The 24,786-nt window shown below is 46.4% G+C and overlaps 1 protein-coding gene across 3 annotated transcripts in view; it reads right to left on the bottom strand.

Moving 5' to 3' along the window:
• TMEM91 (transmembrane protein 91) overlaps positions 1 to 23,696 on the bottom strand; it is a 375,921-nt gene extending 352,225 nt beyond the window's left edge. The window contains exons 1-2 of one of the 3 annotated variants that reach the window (XM_069644395.1): positions 23,040 to 23,390; positions 11,632 to 11,723 (exon numbers count right to left, since the gene is read on the bottom strand). The gene's annotated coding sequence lies outside the window, so the exon portion shown is untranslated. Of the gene's footprint in view, positions 1 to 11,631; positions 11,724 to 23,039; positions 23,391 to 23,490 lie in introns of those variants that run through there. The other 2 variants (XM_069644396.1, XM_069644394.1) reach the window with 2 other exon arrangements.
• Between the last annotated feature and the right edge of the window lie 1,090 nt (positions 23,697 to 24,786).

The following is a 24,786-nucleotide window of genomic DNA, read 5'->3' on the forward strand; positions in this document are numbered from 1 at the left end:
CAGAAGTCTGAAGAGCGTGTTACATTCTCACCCTTGGTCCATTCAGGGCTTCCAGTGGCAACAAATAACAGGTAGGTGTCTCAGAAGTCCATTGTGGCTCCTTTTGGGGGAAGGCCACTCCTGTTGCCAGCACACAAATGTCCTTTGAAGCCAAGCAGGAAACCTGTTTGGCTGGTTTCCCAGTACAACCAATGCATTTATTTTATTTGTTATTTATTTTGTTTTCCTGAGCCCAAAATGCAAGGGCCTTATTCAACATTACACATTTAAAACAGATATCTTTCTTGTTTGCAAAAGCCCATTTTGACAAATGGTGAATTCTGCTGGGATGTCCCTTTCAAATTCGGTTTTCTCTTCCCTCTCGATTCCAAACATTGTTTGCAGCCCTAATCACTTTCTCTTACACAGCAATCTGTTCAAGGCACAGGTCCACTGAAGTTGACATATGCACAGAGAGCTAGAGTTTCTTTTGAAGCGTTTTTTTGAAACATTTTGTAACATAAAAGTCAAGCGTTTTTGCGTATGGCTGGGAGTGAAGTTTCTGGTGATTTCCCAGATCTTGCCTGACACAGCCTGTCATTCAGTGAGAAATGCTTTCTTTTGCTAAAGCACAACTGGCATATGACTGGGCATAGTTGGGCCTCACTGGATCAGAACTGTATATTGTTTAACAGATGAAAGGAGAATCAGGAAGCATCATTTAAAATGTAAAATATTTCCTTTTTCAAGTGGAAATTCTGAGCTACCAGCAAAGCAGCGCTGCTTTTCAATTCTCTTCTTTGGTGCACATAAGAAAACCCACTTGCAGCCTTTCTCAGGGTGCTCCCTCTTCCATCTTGCCCAATAGGTGCTTGGCAAGACAGTTCAGCCATCATTTTATAGCTGCAAAATGCAGTTTTGATGCGAGGCAATGGTGCTCAAAGGAGCCAGCACAGCCATTTTGCTGGTAACTGCTGAATTGCAGCTTGGTGATGGAGGGGAATTCTGCTGAGTGGGTAAATGTCCCCAACAAGGGCTACCAGCATGGGTCCTCTAGGTGTGCAGCCAATGTGGGTGTACGGACGGGACACCAGTGCATATTTCATGTCCTAATCAGCTGTCCTGAAACTTTTCATCGGTAATGTACAAGCTACGTTCATACTGTCAGGTATTGTATACCGGTAGCATGAGAGCATCAGTCAGAGCGAGTGGTCTGTGGTTGAGTTAGCAGGGCGGCCCGCCATGACAACGGCTGGCATCCGCCTGTCGGCTTGTGTAAGAGAGTTTGTCTGTGATTGATGTGTATAAGGCGGGCCGCCACAACAACAGCCGGCATCCGCTGCAAACATGACTTCTTGCTGTTTCGATGACAGTAAGGCTGGTGCTTGTGATTGAGGCTAGGGTGAGGGAAATGAGGTGGGGAAGAGGATTTCAGGTTATAATAGGGAATAACCACGTTTTAGGGCCTTTCTGAATGAAAGGTGGTTATCAATGTGGCTGATGAGATGAAGCGGGGTTCCAGATAGCAGGGGCTTGGAAGGAGAAAGAGGATGAGAGTAAGGGGAAACACACATGTGATCAGGAGTATGATGTAGAGTTTGTGGTTCTAATACCGTGTGCCTCTCTTTTAAAGCATTCTTTTGGAGGGCAGTTCAAATGTTTATGGGTTTGTAACCACGATCAATACATTTCAGTGACATGTTTTGTAACTGTTCAGACAGTGCATCCTTATCAGATATGATTCTTTTAAGTATTACGAATTTTGAGAAAGGGAGATGTTGTATAATCCTTGAAAGACGGAAAATGTCAGCTCTCAGTAAACCTTTTTTGTCAGTAGGCTTCAAGTAGATGTTAGTTAAGAAATGCATACCTAAATTTTACATTGACGAAATTAATGTCAGGGGGTGCTATGTTTATGGCAATGTGCTCTCTCTAATCATTGCTGTGTAAATATGCAAAAATATCCATTCATTGGTCTATTGAGCAAATCCTGACACCAAAAATGTCATTGATGTAACCAAGTCAGGTAAAGATATGCGTATTCCACTGGCAGTTAGATAATACATTTAAGTTCTTAAATTGATGCATACAAATGTTTGCGTGAACGGCGGCTGCCAAAGAGCTCATAGACATGCCCGCCACTTGTAGATAATGATCCTTGTTATATCTGAAAATGTGTATCATTTTCAAGAATTCAATTACCACGGTTTTGTCCGCTTGGACATTGTCATGTTGTAAGAGGAACCATTGAACAGCATGGATTCCGTCATCATGGGGAATCGATGTATACAAACGTACTATGTCAAAAGTAAAAAGAATGCCATTTTCAGAAATCCTATCCAGTAAAGTGAGTTGTCTCAAAAAATGCCCTGAGCCTTTGAGAAAAGTAGTAGTGTTTTGAATTAATGGTTGAAGTATGGCATCAATGTATTGAGCCAGATGTTCCAAAAGACTCCCAGTGCCAGCAACAATGGGACGAAGAAGAGGATTCATAAGGTCTTTATGGATCTCTGGAAGTCTATAAAAGACAGTCATGATGGGATGTTTATTGGTAAAAACAAGAAAATGAGTTCGTTCTCAGATGCCTTGGATAGTGTATCCGTGATCAAATTCCTAAAACAATACGACACTGCCACAAGAAGAATGGGACTTGGTACAAGAACACAAAACCCAGAAACAACCTGTTTGCAGTATGCGCAGCACCTTTTAAAGAACATTTTACGGCAGTCTTCTCAGCATGTAAGAGAACCGATTCTGCTGTCAATATAGATGCAGAGTTGCACAAGTGCGTGTCTGCTGTCATTATATCCAATATCCTGAACAGCAAAACTTCTGTCAATATACACTTCACTGTACTTTGGACCTTACCTGCCAGAACGCATAGACACCTTTTTGGAAGGACACGCATAACCTAGGCTGTTGTCACTTAATCATGTAAGCCCAAACACAATTTCTCAGTATGCATATCTGTGTACACACAACCTAGATGCTCTATACTAAGCTGTTGTCAGTATACCCAGCAGTGGTTGCACAACAAACCTAAAATGATGGGGTATACATAGCACTGTAATTAGAATGCAGTTTTTTGTCGGTATACCCTGCACACTACAGAGGACAAATCTGCTAGACATATACACAGCACTGCACGCTGGACCAGGCTTGCAGACCGTACACAGCAACGTACACTAAACCACCAAGCAGCAGTACATATAGAACTGTGTGCAAGCACATTACCCTACACACACTAGAACAACACTGCCTCGTGCACATCATAGGCATCTCAAGTTTACATGGCACTATGTAATAACTGCCAACAGCATACACTGCACTACACAATTTCCAATGTGTCACACACGGAATTTACTCTGCTGCCATTATACATAACAAAGTGCAAAGACCTCAGCATGCTGGCAATACAGCTCTGCACCCATACATTAGTATAGCATGCTGCCATTTCACGTGATCTGATGGCTGGGACCCCATCACACAACACCGCCCCCTTCCTTCATTCAGGAACACAAGAAATTGTGATTTTGCGATGCATAGTCCTTTTGGGTGTTTGTGAATATGTGTGTAGAGGAGCAGATAGACATGTCAAACCTAGCTCCCGCCCCCACACCTCCATCATATTGAAACAACAGGAGAAGAGCCCTATGGGGGACACCAGGTATTGTCCAAATACTGCATCGAGTGTATGAGAGATGATATGCACTTAGACATCCGTAATGAATGTGTACTTGCACTGAAAGGGTGGAATGATGTCTGCACACACCATTGAACATCAAAGAGCTATTAGTGAAATCAGACAAGGGCTGAGTGATGTTTTGAAGGAAAAATGCAAAGATGCACTGAAACAATATCCAAATACTTAACAAATTAAGATGTAACTGAAGTAACAAGAGAAACGTAATCAAATACGAAGAAATCATAGGCATCAAATAAATTAGTGAGAAGAGATGAAGTGAATGTACATACACAGAAATGCAGGGTAGCTGAGGAATATAGAAGCTTGATTCAGAAGTTAACATAACATGACTAAAGCAGCCATGAGAAAATGATGGACGTTGAACTTGTGTAGAAATCAATCAAGCTACCCCAGAGACAGACCAGGGCTGCAGAGTTGGAAAAACAGATTTGTGTGAAGAATAAAGAGGAGTCTATTGGCCTGGGATCAATGATGCCAAATCAAGGAATAAGTGAAAGGCACAAAGGGAGTCAAGAGGATAAGCCATGTATGTAAGACATATTTCTCTTAGATTAAGCAAAGACAAAAACATTTGTAAGTGCCTAGTACTGGACAATCAAGGATTCAAAAAGCTTCAGTGTGATAGAGCAGATAACTCTCCAGAGGCCAGGAGGAGTAATGAAACCCATCTTAATTGATTTAAATAGCATTAAATAAAAGGTTGCAATGGACAACATTGTGGTCTCCTCACACATGACAAAGAAGTAAAAATAAGGGCTATTCATTAAGCTCTAGACAAGGATAATGGTGTACCTACATTCCCTTGAAAGTCCCAGAACAGAGAACAGGCTGCAAGGTCAACTACAAAGGAGAAGCCTTGGCTTGGGGCCTGACTGAGGAGAGATGATAGACTAAATGGGCAAGTGGGTAGTAGTCTGACGCTGCTCTCTACACCTGAGTTTTATTTAGCCTATGTGCTGCTAACAAGCCAAAAGTCCAAGGTTTGGAGAGAATGCCAACCAATCATAGGGTCTATGTAGCAACATGCTATACAATGTTGCATAGGCCAACACATTGCTGTTATTCTGCTATAATCTGTATTATACATATTTAGAGGTGGTTCAAGGAGTGCCTACCAGATATGGGGAATCCAGTAATATTACTAATAATTATATGGTGTATAGGTACATATGTTCCCTTAACCAATCCTTCCCTTCAATAGGTTTTAAGTTTGCCAAGTAGGGTGATGTCATAGCTGATGTACATTGAGGTATAATGCCTTTGTATAATGAAAATTTAAGTGTGAGTGCGTGGAGTACATTTCGTTGTTCACCAGATTTACCTACTTTATTTGAGCTGGTAATAAAGTAGTACTTTGCCATATTCTTTGAGTCTGTCTGGTTATTTGTGCATGAGATCATTATTGGTAATTCCATCGAGCACATAAGATGCTTCAAAGTGCTAGTGCACAAGTGACATGACCCTGTGGCACAAGCACTGCCGATCCACATACGTGAAAATCTGTCCAGCACCTCATTCTCAAAATGTAATAGCTTAAAAAGAATGAAAACACACACCTGTGTGTCGGGTCCCAGTGTGAAACAACAGACCCCCATGGAGGAATCCCTCCCATGGGGAGCCTCTTGGAGGAGAATAGCAGGAGTTCTAGGCTATGCTGAATATCTGGGGTGTGCAGAGGAGTGTGATTATATCAGCGCGAGATGAAAGGGAATCCGCAGGTGGGAAAATCAATGAGATACAAAAGCTTCTGCCGGTAGATGAAGTCTGAATGGAACTGGAAAAAGATTAAGGGCCCAATTCATGGAATTTCTTGCACGGTTCAAAGTGGATTTGCACTGCCAACACAAACCCTAATTCATGGAACTGTGGCAAGTGTATTTTTGCAGTGCAAAGTCAGGGCAAAGTCATTTTTGCAGAACAAAATGAACGGCACACTGACTTTGCACTGCAAAAATACACTTTGCACAGTTCCATGAATCAGGGGTTGTGTTAGCAGTGCAAAGTCACTTTTCAGGTGAGCAAAGTCACTTTGAACCATGCAAAAAAATTCCATGAATCATTCCCCAAATGCGGGAGGGCAGTAGAACAGGAGCTCTGGAACACAATGTTGTATGAACCCTTTTAACATTCACTAACGACGCATGGAGAAAAGTGCGCCGGCAGGTACCAAAATAAGGGAGCTCCTATCTGCATAGATGCCAAGTTGCCATATTTAATGTGTGACACCTCGAGCCAGTCCTGGTTTTTGCCGTTGCATACTGGAATTTATAGCCCCATATCTACAATGGGATAAACAAACTACAAAGTGCTAGCATGCAAAGAGAAAAACAAGGAATGGCTCTATGAGCCACACAGGGCAACTTGGCAGCTGGAACATTTAGGCCAAGGGGAGAATAACATAAAGCACACATTGTGGTGCCAATTAAGGCTGTAGTGTGAAATTGATGACTATTTTTTTTAATACTGTACCCTGTCTGGGGGTTCCTCTAAGAGCTCTAGGGACCTAACAGGGTGCAAAGCTGTCTTTGCCTCCCTGTCATACTGGGAGACTGCCACCATGTTTGACTCCAATGGTAAATCGTGCATTTACCTTTTTGCAGTGCTCCACTGAGAGACTTCATTTAGGGGTCAACAGCTGTGACCCCTGAGGTCTCTCTTGCTACCCCTGTGGTCTCCCCTTTAACTCCTAAAAAAAAGATCGTTTTTTTGTTTTTATTGAAGCTCCAGGGCTGTGGCCAGGGCCATGTGGCTGGATTTGTTGTTCAGGCCTCTTTAAAAAAAACAGGGGGTTTCACAAGTGTAACACTTTGAGCAGTGACCCTAAATAAGAAAGAATAGGAATAACAGATAATTTATCTTTCTGGAATTCTAAATAATAATTTCTAGACTCATTAAAGGTTTATTTCAGGCACTCTTCAGGGGGTGAGTTCTTGAAGACCTCAAATTCACAATGCAGACACAAACTTCCAGGAAGCATTTAGAGTAGAATCAGTATCAATTTCAGACTATGTAATTTGCTATTCGCAAGTTGCAGTCATAGCATGTTTTTTTCTGCCATTGTCTCTGTTATGATCATCACAAGAAATTCCATCTCGGTGTCCTCGGTCACTTGACAAAATCCTTGTGCCTAGAAGGTTGTGTACAGTGTAGAAATGTTTGACCATAGCACATAAAGTGGACTTGACTTCATTGTGCCACAATTAATACTTTGTTGTAATGCGTCTATCTTTCCAATCTCCATGGCATGCTGTTCAGGATGTTTATTTGCATGTATGAGGTAATGAGTGCCCAGAGTAAGGGGTGCTGTGTGAGTGTGCTGCTTTCCCTGCGCTACTCTAAATTCTTTAATACACAGTTATGAACCCTCCCAATGGTATGTATGTTGGCAACTTCTGAAGCCTGAAACGTAGATCCACACAGGCTTGACATTTGACCAACTTTGCACCAGACCTGCAGATGAGCTGGCCTGCTGTTAAATCTCAGTTACCAGTTTAATGGTATCCACTGCAGGTGTAATTAGCTTTCTGACTTTGAGAACATTCAGCCATGTAATTGCTCATTTTACTATAGCCGGTAAGATAGCTTTAGCTGGAAAGATAGCTCAGTGGGTTGAGCACTTGCTGCCGCGATTTGGCTGTGATCTGCAGGTTGCAGGTTCGAATTCCAGCAAGGCCAACTCAGCCTTTCAGCCTTCTGAAGTTGATAAATGAGTACCAACACAGGTTGGGTGATATTGTGTGTATATTTGTTGTATATGAAGTGCTTAAGGCTGTGGGGTGTATTTACAAGCCCTACGCAGAAATCCCCTTCACCTAAAACCGCATTCAAACAGTGCCACAGAAACGGTTGTGCTTTTGTCTTCCTGGCACATGTGCGTCAAGCATTGAACACTGCCACCCAAAGAATGACTCTGCATTTGCTTTCCTTTGATTTGAAAAATGAGAAAAAGACCTGCATTCAGAACGGCTCTACATTTACTGTTCTGCCATCTGAATACCAAAGTTGTACACAGCATTCAAGATAATCCTGCATGTGTTCTTTCTTTCATCTGAAATACCACAAAGTTATGAGCCACATTGAAAAATAGCCCTGTGTGCTTTATTCCATCTGAAATGCAATACATCACAAAACAGCCTTGTCTTACTGTTCATTCACATGAGGGGCAAGGATTCCACATTGCAACTGACAGAGCTTTGTTTTCCCTTTGATGTGAACCATCAGGCTCAAATTACTGCAAGTGAAAGAATAGCGTCTTTTCAGTGTCAAAATCAAAGAAATCCAGTGCAGTATCCCTCTGTATCCATAAACGAACAGTACATGCAAAAGGTCTAAATTAAAAGAAGCCCTGACTTACAAAACCACATTTCAAATGGTAAATGACAAATGCGGAGCACACGTGTGAATCTTTACTTTGGAAAATAAGGAAAACATTTTTTTAAAAGCCATTGTAACACAGCAGCTTTTGCTTGCCCAGAAATATGTGTGGTGGGGGATTTAGCTACACAATGTACATTATATTTGTCCCCACAAGATTTAGACCAGAGAATTCAATTGCAAACCCTGCCTCCCACTGAAAACCCACGCCAATAAGTGAAACTGTTCACAATGGCATATGAGGTGGCCAAGAATGTGAGGATTATCTGCCCTGCCACACTAGCAGACATTTCTGGAAGAAAAGACAAAAGTGGCCAGTGTTTGACCAAGAAGTGCAAATTCTTCTAGCACCCACTCTGAAGGGGGAACTGTGAAGCTTTAAAGGGCATCATAAAAGTCCTTTGTTGCAAGCCGAGCCAAGAGGAGACAGTTTTCTCTGGAGGTATGCAGCACGGCCCCCACAGGTGACAAACCCTCCCTATTGGAATTAAAGGGCTTCTGCATTTTAAGAAATTTTTCCCAGCACTCTGAATGAGTAATCATTTTGTATTATGCTAGTTTTTCATGTGATTTTTAGGTGAATGTAAAGAGACCAAGCGCATGTTTCTAGCACTTTGTGAACTGAAATGTCCAGGGTAAAATGTGGTTCTGGCTGATTTATAAACGGGACAAATAGTAAACTTGGGGGAAAGATGCAAAATGTCATTATGAACATGTGTAATCATCGGCAGAATTTTAACTACTATGCATTTCATAAAAGGGGCAAAAATGTGCCACAGGCCGATGCTACCTTGCACAGAGTCAGCGATCGGTTTGTCCAATTCCCTATGACCCATTGAATCCGCATATCTACTTCTTATGACGGTGGCTAGTACAAGTCTGAAGTTGTGATCCATAACTTATTTTTGGAAAAATTAGACTTGAGAGACAAAGAAAGGTCATAAATGCAAATAGAAAAATGATGCCCTTTCCTCTGAACGAATCGGGCCAGGGGGAGGCGATAGGGCTGATAGGCTGTCCTATCCCAGGATAGGAGTAATTCCAGAGTACTTCCTCCCAGATTGTAAAATAGGTGATGTCATTTTGGCCATATAAGGGGGACACAGAGAGACACAAAAGATTCCATCCATCCACAGTAAGACACACACAAGAATCTGGGGAGAGAGGAGAGGAGGCAGCTGATCCCATCCAGGAGAGTGCAGTGACCAGATGGCTTATCTGTCCAGAATCCCATCCAGGAGAGTGCAGTGACCAGATGGCCTAGCTGTCCAAAGTTACCACATCCCTTGGCCTAGCTGTCCAGATTGACCAGCTCCCTTGGCCTAGCTGTCCAGAGTGACCAGAGACCTTGCTTGACAGCAAAGCCCGTTTACGTGGCTGCCCGTCATCACAAGTCCTGTGTGAAAACGAAATTCCCAGTTCCGTGTGTGTTTTCTTTTTGCATCATTTTTCTTGCCCAAAATAGATTTCTCACCTTGTGTTCATATTGCATTGCTGCCTTGCTTAGTAGTCTGTAAGCGTCCTTATGTCTCGAGTGTAGCAACACAAATTTCTTTTCTAGCTGTCCCACTGCGGTTGTAAGCTGCTGTGCGAGTAACAAGTAAGATCTGATTATGCCGTTTTGCTCATAAATTGGGTTTTCGTTTTCTTTCTGGCCTCCCATCTTGGGGTGGTGTGCTGAGTTCTAAATCTGATTTTTCCCTCTTTATCCTGACTCCTTTCCACTGCCGTCCATCCAAAAAGAATTTAGTTAGCAGATGTTTGGGGGTGAGTGTTGCAGGGGGAGCGATTAACTGTAATGCTATCTATAGCTTTCAAAATGATTTTCCCTGTTGCCATTTAAGATTCATGTGAATTGTGTTAGGATTTTGAACTGTCTGTAGGAATCTTTTGCATTTGTATTGCCACAGCATTGGTGGCTGCTTTCCAAGTGTTTGATGTTGCTTTTATTTTCATTAAACCGTAAAATTCATGAATATCATATTGATACACACCGGCCTGGTTCCTCGTCCACTATGACACGGGGTGTTTGTGAAGGTTGGGTGCGAGACGGGTTGGGGGCCTACTCAAAACTAATCTGTGGGTTATTAAAGATAAAAAACATTTTTATTGTGCACCATGATCATTGTCATTTGAAGGAGTCCCTGGCTGGAGTGTGCCGTGTTATGAAACCGTTACAGGGCAAGTGCTACAAATAACACATCATCATTTTCTGGCCTTGGACGTCTGCTTGTATTCACTGTAATTTGGTAATATGGGCCTATACACACTGATATTAACGATAAATAAGGTGATCCATTCTTGTTTGAAAAGTATATCACATTACAGTGATATGGTAACCATATTTTTCGTAGTGTACTTAGGAACAATGGTATGTGATGCCACTTCCTGTTTCGTCAAGGGCTGAAAGGTCGTGTTCCATCGCTTCCTGTGATGTCACTTCTGGATGTGGTCAAATAACATCACTTCCTGTGATGTCATCAGAGGTCAAGGGTCGCGTGATGTCACTTCCACTACCCCTGGCATTTTGGTGAAATGACCTCTCTGGCAGCATTGCTTCCCAGGGAGGCTTGTGGCATATAAATAACACTTAATGTTATTCGGCCATGGTTGACTTTATTGCTCTGGTGCCTGACAATATTGCAGCATTGCCAAACAATTAGACGCTGACATTTACGGAGCTAGACCAGTGCAAAATCAAAATGTCTTCATTCTAAATCGACTTCAATGTATATAACCGGGCTGTAGATGTGCAACGAAGAGGACTTTTACATTTACTACAAATACAGTTTAAAAGGGGGTGTCCAGTTCGTCGTCAGCATCCTTGCCATGCCCATAAACTGTGGGCAGCTGGAGACGCAAGATCTACTAGAAGCGACGACCTACTGTGGCTGGATATATGAAAATATTACATTTGTATTCATTTTAAGATTTGATCTTTCGTTTTGCTCTTATTGGTTTTTATCTGTGATTGTTCCCTGCTCCTTTATGCTGTGTCTGGAGCCCAGACTTAAATTGCAATAAAAAAATGAAACCAACACTCTCTGAAAGGGAAAGATAATCGAATTCAAACATAAATGAATATTGGTGTGTATGTGGAATGCAGTTGAATCACACTGTTAGGTTATGTACACACTTCACTGTGCCTCTGACACCTTTTGTAATGTGGCAAAGGAGATAAACATATTTCCTTCTGCTCTGTAAGAAAATAAGACATTTATTTGGCACTTTTTCTTGAAGGGAGGGATGTGTAGTAGTGGCAAATCTACCGGCTCTGAAGCCTGAGTCCTAGACACAGCTTACTCACTTAAACATGTGGTGTGATTGCAGACAGCACACTCCATCTCCCTCTGCTTCAATGGCCAGATTCGTTAAAAATGGGAGCACTGCGAACTAAAACACTACCTAAACAGAGCCGCTGGAAAACATAATAACTGGACCAGACACACGATGAAGGCTGTGATTGTTTACATTCTATGTGTATAAGTGTGATACAGGAAATTGCTCTGTAAGCCACATGAAGATTTTGGAAGGTCCAAAGATACTCCTCCTTAAGCTCCCTGATGACTCACCTCAAGCAACTACTCATTTGATGACAAACAAGGCGTTTACAAGACCAGTTGCGTCCCCCTTTGGTGGTGATGCCGCACTTTCAGGCTGTACTCTGCAGAAGGCAAATGGGCTGGCTCAGATTATTGTGCAGCATATAAATGTAATCACAAAAATACTGTTTTTGGAGATTGTAATAAGTATGTATGCACATTTATTCACAGAAACATATCACACAATTTACTCAAGCAAAGATATGGCTAACCTAAACGCACAAAATAATAATGCTTAACTGGTTCTAAAAACAATATCAAAATATGGTTTAATATATGTAGAAGAGTATATAAGGCCTGCCAGCTGTTCAAGCAATAGCGATTGTGAATAGCTACCCCTGAACAGTCCAAACATATGTTCATCTGGACATATGGGATCTCTAGTTATATGTGTTTGACAAATACAAATGGAATGTTTTGCACGGTTCAAAGGGTCTGACTTTTCACTGCAAAAATACACTTTGCACAGTTCCATGAACCAGGGTTTGTGTCAGCAGTGCAAAGTCACTTTTCAGCGGTGCAAAGGCACTTTGAACCGTGCAGAAAATTCCATGAATAGGGCCTTAGAGCTCTTTGAGGCAAGGCAGGTTTCGTTGTGCGTGCTTACACGGTGTGATGGCTTGGTGTTCATGTCAAGATGCAGTACTTCAAGGCCAAGACCAAAGGTTTCACAGAGGCAGTCAGTTTAACAGCCAGGGATTCATTTAGCCTTCTGAGGGCCTTGCTGGACTTTGTGATGATTCTCCAACATCTCAGCCAGTAGCCTAACGCAACCCTGGCCAGTGAATGAGCAGTCCTCTATTCTTCTTTCTAGTACATAAAGAGTCTTCAATACAAACGATGTGAGTTCCAGCTCCTCTATCACAGGCAAGATTGCAGTGCACATATTTGGCTTCTATTCTCTATGCAGCACAAGATCTTCTTCGCCTGCTTTAGTGCACAGAAAACAAGGCTTCCTTCATCACAAGGTCAGCATCCAACATGTATAAATCAGGCTTTAGCCAACAGCCACGTTGAGAGAAGATATCCTCAGGCACAGCAAAGAGATTCCAGGATCCCAAACAATATGCACTGGACTGCTCATATATTAGTTCAGGGCACGGAGACGGCTTTCCTAACAGAGATAGGATGGAATCACAGAGGAACTAGCTACTCGAAAGCATAAGCGGGTAGCCTTATGGGACTGGCTAGAAAACTATGCCCATTTGAGCAAGCTAAAGCGATACCAGTTTGTCCATCACAGACACTATGACTTCATGAAGCCCCAGGCATACCTAAATCTCTGCCCAGCAATCAGACTCAGACAGTTCATCATCTTGCTAAGACTGGAACAAGTCCCCACTAGGATGAACTTGGGAAGTAGAGCAAAAATACTGATAGAAGATCGAATTTGTCGACTCTGCAAACAAGCAGAAACCCCCGAGACTGCGAGACATTTACTAACTAAATGCCATGTCATGGCCAAATCCATCCAGGAAATGTTAGCCAAAAATGCACATAATTTAGGAACCATTGGCGATCGATCTTTCTGGCAATATTGCATAAACTCTGGGAATATGAGCCTATTAGTGGCTTTATACAAGATATGGACAAGGATTGAATCTAAATTGGGCCCTCTGCTATAAAGTGTGATAAAAAATAACCATACTAACTGTGACTGAAGTTAACCTGAGTTGAGTATCAGCATAATTTTTAACAGGCAATATTCATTTCTTCTTTTTAACATTTCCTGTGGCTGATACAGGAAGGTATCTTGCTAACTGTGTAATCATGTGAAGATGTATATATATTGATATAGTGTACTCTATTCTTATTCTGTTTTTACCCATTGTGTATGTTTGTTTTTTGATATGTGTAAAGTTTAATTTACTTAAACTAAATCACATTAAATAAATTAAATTTGCAAACTCGCCACTCGTGGTTGCCACTAGATGACAATTCTTGTCCGTAGTAGTCCACAGTCAGCTTCAGGTTCAGGAAGGCTCCCATAGGCAAGACGGCATCAGTACACAAGAGAGAATGGATCTGATTACTCAATAATAGTCAGTAGTGTCTCCTCAAAGATGCATCCATAGAGGAAGGAGCTGGGTTACAGTGTGGCTTGGGAGTGGCAAGGTGCTGCATGGCTTGACAAATTCCAGGTTTGGGGGTTGCTTCTGTACTGGGAGGGGGAGAAGCCATCCAAACAGACAATCGTCTTGACAGGGAGCATTGCTTCCAAATAAGTGACTTTATAGATAAGAAATGAAGCACCTGATTCATTGGGCGTTTTCTTATTGGGATTGCACCATTATAAAATGCTTCTGTGAATCAGGCCCTAGGTTACCCGTATAATGTAACCTTCCTTCATACAGTTGCATAACAACCCAAATAAAGGGCTGGCCTGCCAGTTTTGCAGGTTCCAGTGGCATCGGTGACATGGATGTGCCAAGCTTGGGTGATACCTGTATTGGCTAAACAGCCTCCCAACACCCACTGTCTCCCAACACAGCAGGAGCTGGTTAGGGGAAACATTGCTATTCAGCACTAACCTAACTGTGAACTGCTTTGTCTCCTGGCTAAAATGCGAGGGTAATCTGCACACATCCCACTAAACTCTCCAACCATTGGTTATTCTGGGTTCTAATGCAGGAAACAATGACATTGCATCTTTTAGGGTGATTTCCAATTTTCTGAACTGTTTTCAACATACATGTGGTAACCACACCTCTCTCCTAGCAACCATTAACACATATAGCAATGTCCCCTGAACTGCAGCGTCCTCTGTGTGTTTAATATTTCACAGAAAGTGAAAGGAATGAAATGCACAAATGACGTGAATCCCAGCTGACGCTTTACTCTGCCCTCACACTCATTTTGCATTAATGTATATATAAACCATTGTTTAAGAAATATATGTGAGTGCTAAGGAGCACAAGAGACTTCCCTTCCTTCTGCTATTTGAGGTGTAGTCAAACTTGCCCATGACCATGCATGTGACATCAGAGATGGCATCATCAATGGCATGACATTTAATATTGGCAATGAGACCCCTATGCCCTCACTCTCTATGCCTCGGCAGGAGATGTTACTAGAGGCACGATGGCCACCACCCTGGTGGGGCACCGGTGGAGGGAAGGTGCTTTCAGCGCTTGCACCTTCACTAAGTGAAGCAGCAGGTGCTGAGACCACAGACTGTCCCTCTGAGGGCTGCTGGGTGCAGAGCCAGTGGCAGGGCGCACGCATTATGATCTCTGCATTTGAACTACACTAAGCGATGCGGCAGAGTAAAGAGGTCCCCGAGATCAGAATTGTACAACTAAAACTCGAACAACTTTACTATTGTTGCCATCGGTGTTCATGAAGTTGTAACTATTGAAAATGTTGGTCCAAAGCAGATGAAAGTGACTTTTATGCAACGCATATAAAACGGGTGTGTGCTCAAATAGTTAATCTATGTCAGTCTTCGTTTATTACATTCCAGTGTGTATAAGTATACAGCATGGCTGATAAGGCTTTTGCAAAGACTGACAATTTTCTCCCTGGGCATTTTGAAAGTCGCCAAGCCATTGTGGAACTGTGCCAAAATTCACTGAGATGTGGTCTTTGTGTGTAGTTTTGCTAAAGCCATATGTGAAAAAACTAATAATTTGACCAATATCTTATACATATGTATATATGTATAGCACTTAAGCTGCATCACAGCTGTTTCAAAGCACGACACCTCTCTCTCTGTCTCTCTAGTTCTGCACGTAAACACATAGAACATAAGAAGATATCTTGAGATCACGTATCTGGTAGTTCATGCAAAGCAAGGACTGATGTGACTGCGGAAGGCACTCAATAATGTATACTTAGAGACAGTCCAGGTGTGCAAAAGGCTGACGGCAGTGCACACTATGGTGAATAGGTCTAGCTACCATGCCCAGAAGACTCTAGCAGGGACCACCAACTGTATATCACACGCACATGATGTCTATATACATCCCACCAGGAACACAAATACATGTAAATGACTCACGTCTTTATTTTATTTATGATGTGTAGTTGCATCTTTTTTCATAGCAAACTAAAAATAGAACTTATATTTTATGTTGTGTATTTATTGAGCTTGAACCTAGCGTACATACATGTATGTGTGTTTATATATAGGTAATGGACTGTGGTGATAGGCATACCTCTACGTGGTGCCACAGAGATCAACATATTAATATGCTGCACCAAGTTGCCTAATGTATTTAAATGTATAAAGTTTGGTATTGCACATGTTTTGTATGTAAATTGTGAGGTGTGAGCGTATTTTGTGCAGCTTAGTGCCTAATAAGCCAGCATGTCTTGGTCCAGAGCACTGTACATTATGCAATCTCTCTTTGCATTGCCCTTTCCCTATTCACCAAACTAAAAAAGTTCATGGCACATTGTCTGTCCCTAGTCTGTGACACCATCCCACAGTAGTGACAGTGTGGTGAATGGCATAAATATGTATTTGTTATGGCAAATAGAACAGCCCTTTGTAGCCACAATCTCAAAGCTAGTGCTTAAGAACAGTGTCTGGTGCACCCATCTATCTTTTAAATTACTTGAAAGCGTTCCCTTCACCCAGCATCTCCCCCCACTCATTGCACTCACCCCCTGGGCCCTAGACACACTTTGCTATCCCTGAGCTTTATCTTTCTCTGGTCCTCTGTGTGAGATGGTAAGATTTTCCACGCATTTCTGTGCACTTTGTAATGGGATTTTGAGCTTGTGTGGCAGAATGAATGGACTGTCGTGATAGGCATACCTCTATGTGGTGCCACAGAGATCAACTTATTAGTATGCTATACCAAGTTGCCTAATTTATTTGAATATATAAATATATTTACACACACACATCATCATTTTAAAAATATGATTCAGATGCAAACGTGGAGTTACTTGTACAACACAATAAAAGTCATTAAAAGTAAACCATTAAAGAAAACACAGACTTCTCTAAAAAATCGGAAGTCCTCATTGGATGTAGCTCCATTATTTCTTCAATGAAATATTTAATCTTGTATATCCATGGCTGAATGTGGCCTTCTAGCCCAAGAGAGAGGTTATTATCACTAGATAATGACCCACTCCAAAGTTATGGCTCAAAGCAAATCTGAGGGTCATAAGCTGGGTTGGGGTCATTACCCCAAGTGATAATGATCCACCTCAGGTCAATAAGGCTTTTAGCACATAGAGGTAATGGGTTTTGGAGTTGTGGTGGTAACGTGAAAAACGTTAATTTAATGGTGAGTATAGCATATCCACAAAACACAATAGTACAATTAATGTGGCTTGAACCTGCTCTGTAACGCCTGAGTTAAATTATCCCCAAGCATATCCACATGTACATTCCATGAGCATTCCTTCCAAACTTCTGTTTCGCGTGCATTCCAAATATTCTTTGCAATTATCTCGGGGAGCTTCACAACATCATTTTCTGGTGAAGCCCAGCTCAACACTGTAGTCGATCCAAAGTTCTGTTGATGGATGGACAGGAACATGATATAAAAGAGTTAGGGCAGTGCTATGAGTATGGTGGTAATCGTGGAAACATGCTATTTTAAATGCCACCTGTTTTTAAATACCCCCTTACTGAGCTGGAAAATAATGGTATATTGACAGCATAGGCTTGATGGAACGTGCTGTGTGCGCCAAATACTCCATATTCACACCAAGCACTACACACTGTACCCGAAGTGGAAAGCAACTCCACACAAGTCATTTAGGTGGCATTTTAAAAGCAAGTCATGTTTAAAGTATGAAATGTTTACCCTTACCAGCACACTCACAAATGAGGCACTTGGTGTCAAGAGAAATTGAGAGGTATGCAGTTGGCACCTGTAACTTGTTTGAACCCTATGCCTCGATGTTTTCCCTCAGAGTGCTAGGAGACTTGCTTAGATAAACTTGGACTTGTCCTTGCTTCCTTAGGGGCGTCCGCGAGCTCAAGCACTAAGCCCACTTCGTGACCTCAAGCACTAAGCCCTCTACGTAGATCAAGCAAACTGGGATACTCATCACTCCTCATCACTGCTTGTGCACTGATAGCTTAGAACAGACGTAAGGCGTCTGCCTGCAGCCGCGTGGCCAAGAAGACAGTAGGCCATGCGTGGCCACCTACAGGCGAGCAGTCCATTTATCACGGTCTGTCTTACCTTTAGCTCAGAGACACAGGGCCTCATTACACGGTAGGCGGAGGACCAAGGTGCTATTAGCACCTTGGTCCATGCCGGTAAAATACCAGCACCGCCTTGATTTTAAGGGGAATTACCGCCCTATTCCAAGGTTGGCGGGACGGTAATTCCCCTTTCCCCCATTGCCCTTCCCCATTCCCATTTTTGCCCCATAGGGCTCTATGGGAATGGGGAAGGCGCTAATTACGGTGCCGCAAATTGAGGTACCGTAATTAGCACCCTGGTCCCTTTGCGGGTTGGTTTTTAACACCTGCTAAACAGCAGGCGTTAAAGTACCTACGCGCAAAGGGACCTCGTAGTAAGGCGGTAAGGATTAACGGTCACCTGTACCATTACCGGTGACCGTTAACCCTTACCGCCTTCCGTGTAATGAGGCACACAGACAGGGACACATCCACAGTCTATAATATCAACAGTGCATTTAAATAGCGCTACGAAGCCTCAGGCATCAGAGCGCTGCTTATTATTACCCACGGTGTGTGGTGCGCATTTATCGACCTCGGAAGGATGAAAGGCTGAGTTTGGCCCTGCCGTTATTCAAACCTGCATCGCAGGGTCTGCATGGATGACAAAGCGGGCGCTCTACTCTCTGTGCTATCTGACCAGCTGAGTAAGGGCACAAGAAAATGACATGGGGTTCTATGTAAGAGGTACGGGTTGTCTGCCTACAGCCTGTCATGACACGGAGGACACTCTTGATGCTCACTGGTTGAGTAGTAGAGGCATATGGTTTCTGTCTACAGCCTAATTTGGCCGAGAAGATATTGATAGGGACCAAGAAACCGACCGCAGGGACTGACTGCTTTAGATCAGTGGCCCAACACCTGGCAATCATGTAACCAGTGGACCCAGATGCAGGCAGAGTGACAACATAACCTGGGTGTGAAAACCAGTACCTTTTCCCCCAAGGAGGTACACAAGAGCATTGGGTGAGTGTTGGCAATAAAAGGCAGTGAGATTTTATTGCACACTTATGGTGGTCATAGTAACCATAATATGCTGTACTTTTGGGCATCGGGTCCCAAGGTTACCCCCTCTTGCCCATGCCATGCCGCCTTTCTTGTCCCACGACAGTGTGTGGTCACTGTACAGTGACCCGTCTTCTTTCTGTTTCTTCTTGCACTTTTTCTAGGGTGGGAGGGTTCTGGGAAAAAGAAGAGACTGCATTACGCAAAGTACTCTTTTGTTTGGGTCCCCGTGCAGGCTCCCAAACTGGATCGCTTGGGTCCCCATGCAGGGACCATAAGCTGATTCTGGTTTTTGCTGCAAAAACAGCTCCTTATGTTGGACCTAGGACATCCCCAGGGCTGTGTGGGAGGCTGACAACCGACGGCAATTGCACCATGTGGTGCCTAACACTGCTGATCCTGTTTCCTGCCCCGTCCTGACACACCAGTGTTTGGGACCACTTGGGGAGGAAGGGCGAGGTGTTGTTTAACACCTTGCCCTTCCTTCTTCTCTTCCCGTGCTGGCGGCGACTGCATGTCGCTTTGTAGTTCTAGTGGGGGAGAGGGAGGAGCGCTGCCCCCCCCCCTTTGTTGGGCTGTTGCTCGTCTCTCTCCCCTGCCTGGCTGCCATGGGGCACGGCTTACCCTGCCTCGCCTGGTACCTGTGGCGTTGCCCAAGACTGACGTCTCCTAGTCATTTTGAGGGATACGCCTATCTATTGTACAAGAGCACCCTAAAATCAGGAGTAATGCAGCCATGTGCCACTGAGAAGATGCGCTAATTCCGAAACAGCCCTAAGCCATGGGCAGGCACTGCCCACTGCGTAGCTATGGGGAAGGCGGGCAGGGACTGCCGACTGCACAGCTATGGGGAAGGTGGGCAGGGACTGCCGACTGCGTAGCTAAGAGGAAGGCGGGCAGGGACTGCCGACTGCGTAGCTATGGGGAAGGCGGGCAGGGGCTGCCGACTGCACAGCTATGGGGAAGGCGGGCAGGGGCTGCCGACTGCACAGCTATGAGGAAGGCGGGCAGGGACTGCCGACTGCGTAGCTATGGGGAAGGCGGGCACGGACTGCCGACTGCACAGCTATGGGGAAGGCGGGCAGGGGCTGCCGACTGCACAGCTAGGGGGAAGCCGGGCACGGACTGCCGACTGCACAGCTATGGGGAAGGCGGGCAGGGGCTGCCGACTGCGTAGCTATGGGGAAGGCGGGCAGGGGCTGCCGACTGCACAGCTATGGGGAAGGCGGGCAGGGGCTGCCGACTGCACAGCTATGAGGAAGGCGGGCACGGACTGCTGACTGCACAGCTATGGGGAAGCCGGGCAGGGACTGCCGACTGCACAGCTGTGGGGAAGGCGGGCAGGGACTGCCGACTGCACAGCTGTGGGGAAGGGGGCAGGGGCTGCCGACTGCACAGCTGTGGGGAAGGCGGGCAGGGGCTGCCGACTGCACAGCTGTGGGGAAGGCGGGCAGGGGCTGCCGACTGCACATCTATGGGGAAGGCGGGCAGGGGCTGCCGACTGCACATCTATGGGGAAGGCGCACCCACCTGCAGCTCAAAAATCCTCTGCCGCGAAGGAGAGATTGTAAAGTATTGGTTATAGTCACAGGGGTGCCTGTGTAGACAGCAGCTGAGCATACATCGCCCAGGTATACAGCTCATACTGTGAAGATATGCCAGTCTAAAACCTACAATTGCCCCAAAGCCAGATATAATGACAGCATACTACTCCCTTTCGCTGTGTAAGGCATAAGTAACCCAGCGTCACCATGGGAAGCAGATATCACTGGGGAAGGTGCGTTCGCCTATAACAGATAACTCTACAGCACGCTGACTGCTGGCCGTGCACCGCGGGAGCAGGCTGAGGCCTCTACAGCAGAGCAGTGTTGTGCAACCAGAGACAGGCGAGTCTGGACACACTTCACTGGGTCAGGTGCATTCACATACAATCTAATACCCCCCACCCCCAGGAGACAGGAGGCACTGGGTATATATACCACAATGAGGGAGACATGACAATATACAAGACAGTCAGTCCCGCCCTAACTAAAAAAGGGCGGAGAGTGTCTCGTGTATATGGTACAGGTGAGCGTATACCGTGCGCAATTCACCTGAAATCCGAGACTGTGAACTTTACATCATTGCGAAGGGTGATCTGCAGCCAGCTATGGATCGCATGGACAGGTGAGACTGTATAGACACAGCACGCCCCTACAGCTTCGCCTTCAGGCCGCATGCCACTGTCCGTCTACACCACGTGACCCTAACACCAGGGACTGCTAACTGTATGTGACAGGTGCCCATGTGCAGCCCGGCAATACCCGGGGAGAGAGACAACCGCACAACACTGCAAGAGGGATGTCCAGCTGCACAGCTGGACACCCTGAAATCCTCGTCAACGATGGACGCCTATCTGTAAGAGGCGCTGATGTATCCAGTGAGAGGACAGCTTTCTCGTGACACCGCCGCCGGGGACTGTGGAGTGGCCACCGGCCACCATTACAGTACAGCCGGAGACTGCCGACCATTTAGCAATGTCTAAGACGAGTCCGTCTACAGGCGGGATAAACATAGGGAGAGATGCCAGGGGCGCTGGCAGTCGTGACCACGAAATAATAGGGGGTCGTGGGATTTTCTTCGAGGCATAGCTAAAGGGGGGGGCGGTGCGCGCTGGGAGGAGCAGGAGTTGGCTGAATAGTGAGGTCATGCTTTGGCGGCAGGCAGGTGTTGCAAGGTGCGCGCGGGGCGCGTGGGCTGCGCATCACACATGCAGCCGCCTCCATCTCTGGACTGCCCGTGCCATACACCCAGGCATTCGCGCATGCCCGCGTCACTGGGAGAACCCTGCCACCTACCGCATATACTTATCATAAAGCCAAGGGTCAGCAGGTTCTCTGTATAGCGCACACACAGAAGTGCGTGTGGACAGTGCACCGTTACCCTAAATCCGCGGCCACACGCTACACATCACTGCCAACGATGTGTCCACCTGCAGGCAGCCTGGCACCTGCTTAACACCAAGGACAAATACTACCCGGCTTTGCCAGGGCGGTAGCTGCCATAGGTAGCAGAACCTGGGCGCCAAAGCGGGGACCGCTGTCCAGACATCACTGTGGAGGCGTGTCCGTCTATACATCACTGCACGGCACAGTGGCTGCTGCCCATACACCCCAGACACGGGCCGGCCTGTGCACGGCACAACAATGGGACGCAGAGCCAAGGGCTTGGGGTCGCACGCCACTGGCATACGTGTCCCAAATGCAGTCCAGGGTCGCTCTAAAGGCGAGACTGTCGGGGGAACTCTAGCTCCATCAACAGAGGAGCCCTCTCTTACACTAGGGCGGCTGCCTGTACGTCACGTATTTACAGAGCGGTATTATCACGGAGCAGCAACCGCTGAGCGCATAACACAGGGACACGCGTTTCCATGTATCAACCCACATATACAGCGCTAGCCTGCGGGCTGTATATCACAGCGGGAGGTGCCGCGCACACTCGCATACAGCAGGACCGCGGACGCTCATTTATCACCGTGCGGCAGACAGCAGACCGGAACCACACATTTATAATTAGGGTAGGGGCCTGGGGCTTCAATTCACCGAGATGTGTGTGCCACGCCGCAGTACAGCGCCTGCTCAACAACCTAGGCACCAGGCGTGCAGTAGGGAGTCGGGTGTGTGGGGCGAGGGGGCACTACAATGCCAGCAGAAAATGCATACAGCGGCAAGGCAGGGTGGTAGGAAGAAAGGGCTGTGCAACTAAGGCCAGACACACTATACACACTCACATAACAACATGGGTGTAAACGGGCACGCGCTTCGGGGCACGAGGGGTGCTTGCTGTCCGTGGTGCTTGTGGACACAACTAGGGGAAGCACGCGTAAGCCGCAAATCTCAGGCAAGACTCGGGTTCAGGTGGCGGAGACACAGCACATCAGCCACACAGCACATCAGAACGCCTGCACAGCACCCAATACCGGACTGCGCGAAGAGGGCAAACTTTCCATGGTAGACAATTTACACGTGCGAAAGGAAGCTCGCCCGTAGACTAGTAGTACAAGAACTTTCCTCCACGGCACGACAATGGCCCCAATAGAAACATGCTTCAAAACACCGCATGCTGTCGTCCCAGTGGAAGGCTAGGTGCAGAACTGAAAAGCGCAAGTCAGTGCAATGCCTTTGCACTACGTTCCACGTACCTTACCACCCCAATGCAACACCCCCAATCGCAGACTCACCTGTCTCATGCACGGATGCCCTGGGAGCCAGCCACCTGGGCTCCTGTGTCCGCCCCCTCTTCCACAGTCACTCCCAATGCACGTTGCCCGCTCGGCACGGCCGCCCCGCTGCTGTCCCTGGTGGGGTGCGCACTCGCGCCCCGCCCGGTGCAAGTTTGTGGCTCCCCTGGTCCGGGGCTGAGCTGCGCGCCTCCCCGTCCCATCAGAATGGCTCCCGGCGGTGACTGGCTGCGCCGCGCGCGGAGCAGCGTCGCTTCCACGCCACCAGCAGCAGCAGCTCTGGCTGTTCCTGCCAGAAGCTCCGCTGGCCCCCAGGACTGATTCCACTCCCCCGCCTCCTCGCGCTGCTCTGGTGCCACGCTGAGGAAGCGAGCGCGAGAGAGCGAGCGCACGTGAACCCCCCACCCCCGCCCTCGCCTCCCCCCCGCAGTCCGAAGTCCGCTCAGCTTGCCTTAATGGGCCTTGGGGACCGGCGCTAGCGCTGCTCCAGGAGGGCAACGGCTGCCGCCCGTGCCAACATCAGAGCTTCCGCAAGGCACGAGAACCTGTGGCATTCAGTGAGGTATTGCCGCCATGGGGCAGCACGAGCCCGCCCACCGCAATATAACACGCGGTGGCATAAGGGGGTGCGCAGCGCACCCACACTGCCAGCCTGTTTTCTCTGGTTCGGTCATTCGAATAAACGCTTCACTTGGGCAGGAGAGAGCGTGCAGCGAGCTCCTCCGTGGTTCCCGGGATTAGGGTTGCCGGGCCCTTCAGCATGTGCCCTGGGGACCTTGGTGTGGGCGTATTCATTGGAGTCGCGGGAACTGGCGGATAAAGTGGTATTTGCGACGCGGGTATGAAACTCTCTCTCTCTCGCTCTCGCTCTCTCTCTCTCGGTCACAAGATCAAGGCAACCCCCCTCCCTCTCCCAGACCAATTACCAGCCCCTTCAAACGTCTCTGCGCCGGGATAATGGCCCGGAGATAACCTCCCAGCTTCTGTTTGCGTATGCGGAGATTCGGGATATAACGCCATTCGGCTGCGGTGGGACGGAGTAGCACGGGCAGTGAGTGCACGCTTCCATCGCACACCACTAGGCACAGCATGGCACCTCATTGGTACACTCCCTCTCCCCAACATACCACCACACACACACTCACACACTTCCCTCACACACAGGACAGGTACAACAATGCAAATGGCAAAACCCACCAACCATGCAGAAGAGTCGCAACCACCCTCCCCACACACACAGGAAAAAATGGACAGCAGCAGCGCAGGACGCTGTAGCGGTATTTTCGTCTCACTAAAAGGTGCGGCATCAGCACACGCTTCCATTTCACGTACGTTGCAGGTACATCAGGGACATAAAGGGCATTAGCAACGTAAGACCTCCCCACCCCCATCCAGAATGGGTATTGAGCAGGTAAGAAGACACACCACATATTGCTGAAAATACATCGTCCCTCCCGCAAAGAGAATGGGCACGGCTCAAACCGCAGCAGTGCACAACTGTCACATACACACAACAAGGTAAAACCTGGCAGTGCAGTTCATAATAACCCCGAAAACATTCATACACAGCAAGTAGAGCAAAGGGTGGATCCGTGGACACTACTCACACGCATACCGAATAGGCACAGCAGCCGAGGATGCTACACACAAATACAGAATATGTACACCACATGCAGTCACAACGCATCATTCCCACAAACACGCATAACGGGCACGACGCAGGAATTATCATTTCACACACCCTTCA

Source organism: Ambystoma mexicanum, chromosome 2p (assembly GCF_040938575.1).
Source record: "Ambystoma mexicanum isolate Mex_15411 chromosome 2p, UKY_AmexF1_1, whole genome shotgun sequence".
Lineage (NCBI taxonomy): Eukaryota > Metazoa > Chordata > Amphibia > Caudata > Ambystomatidae > Ambystoma > Ambystoma mexicanum.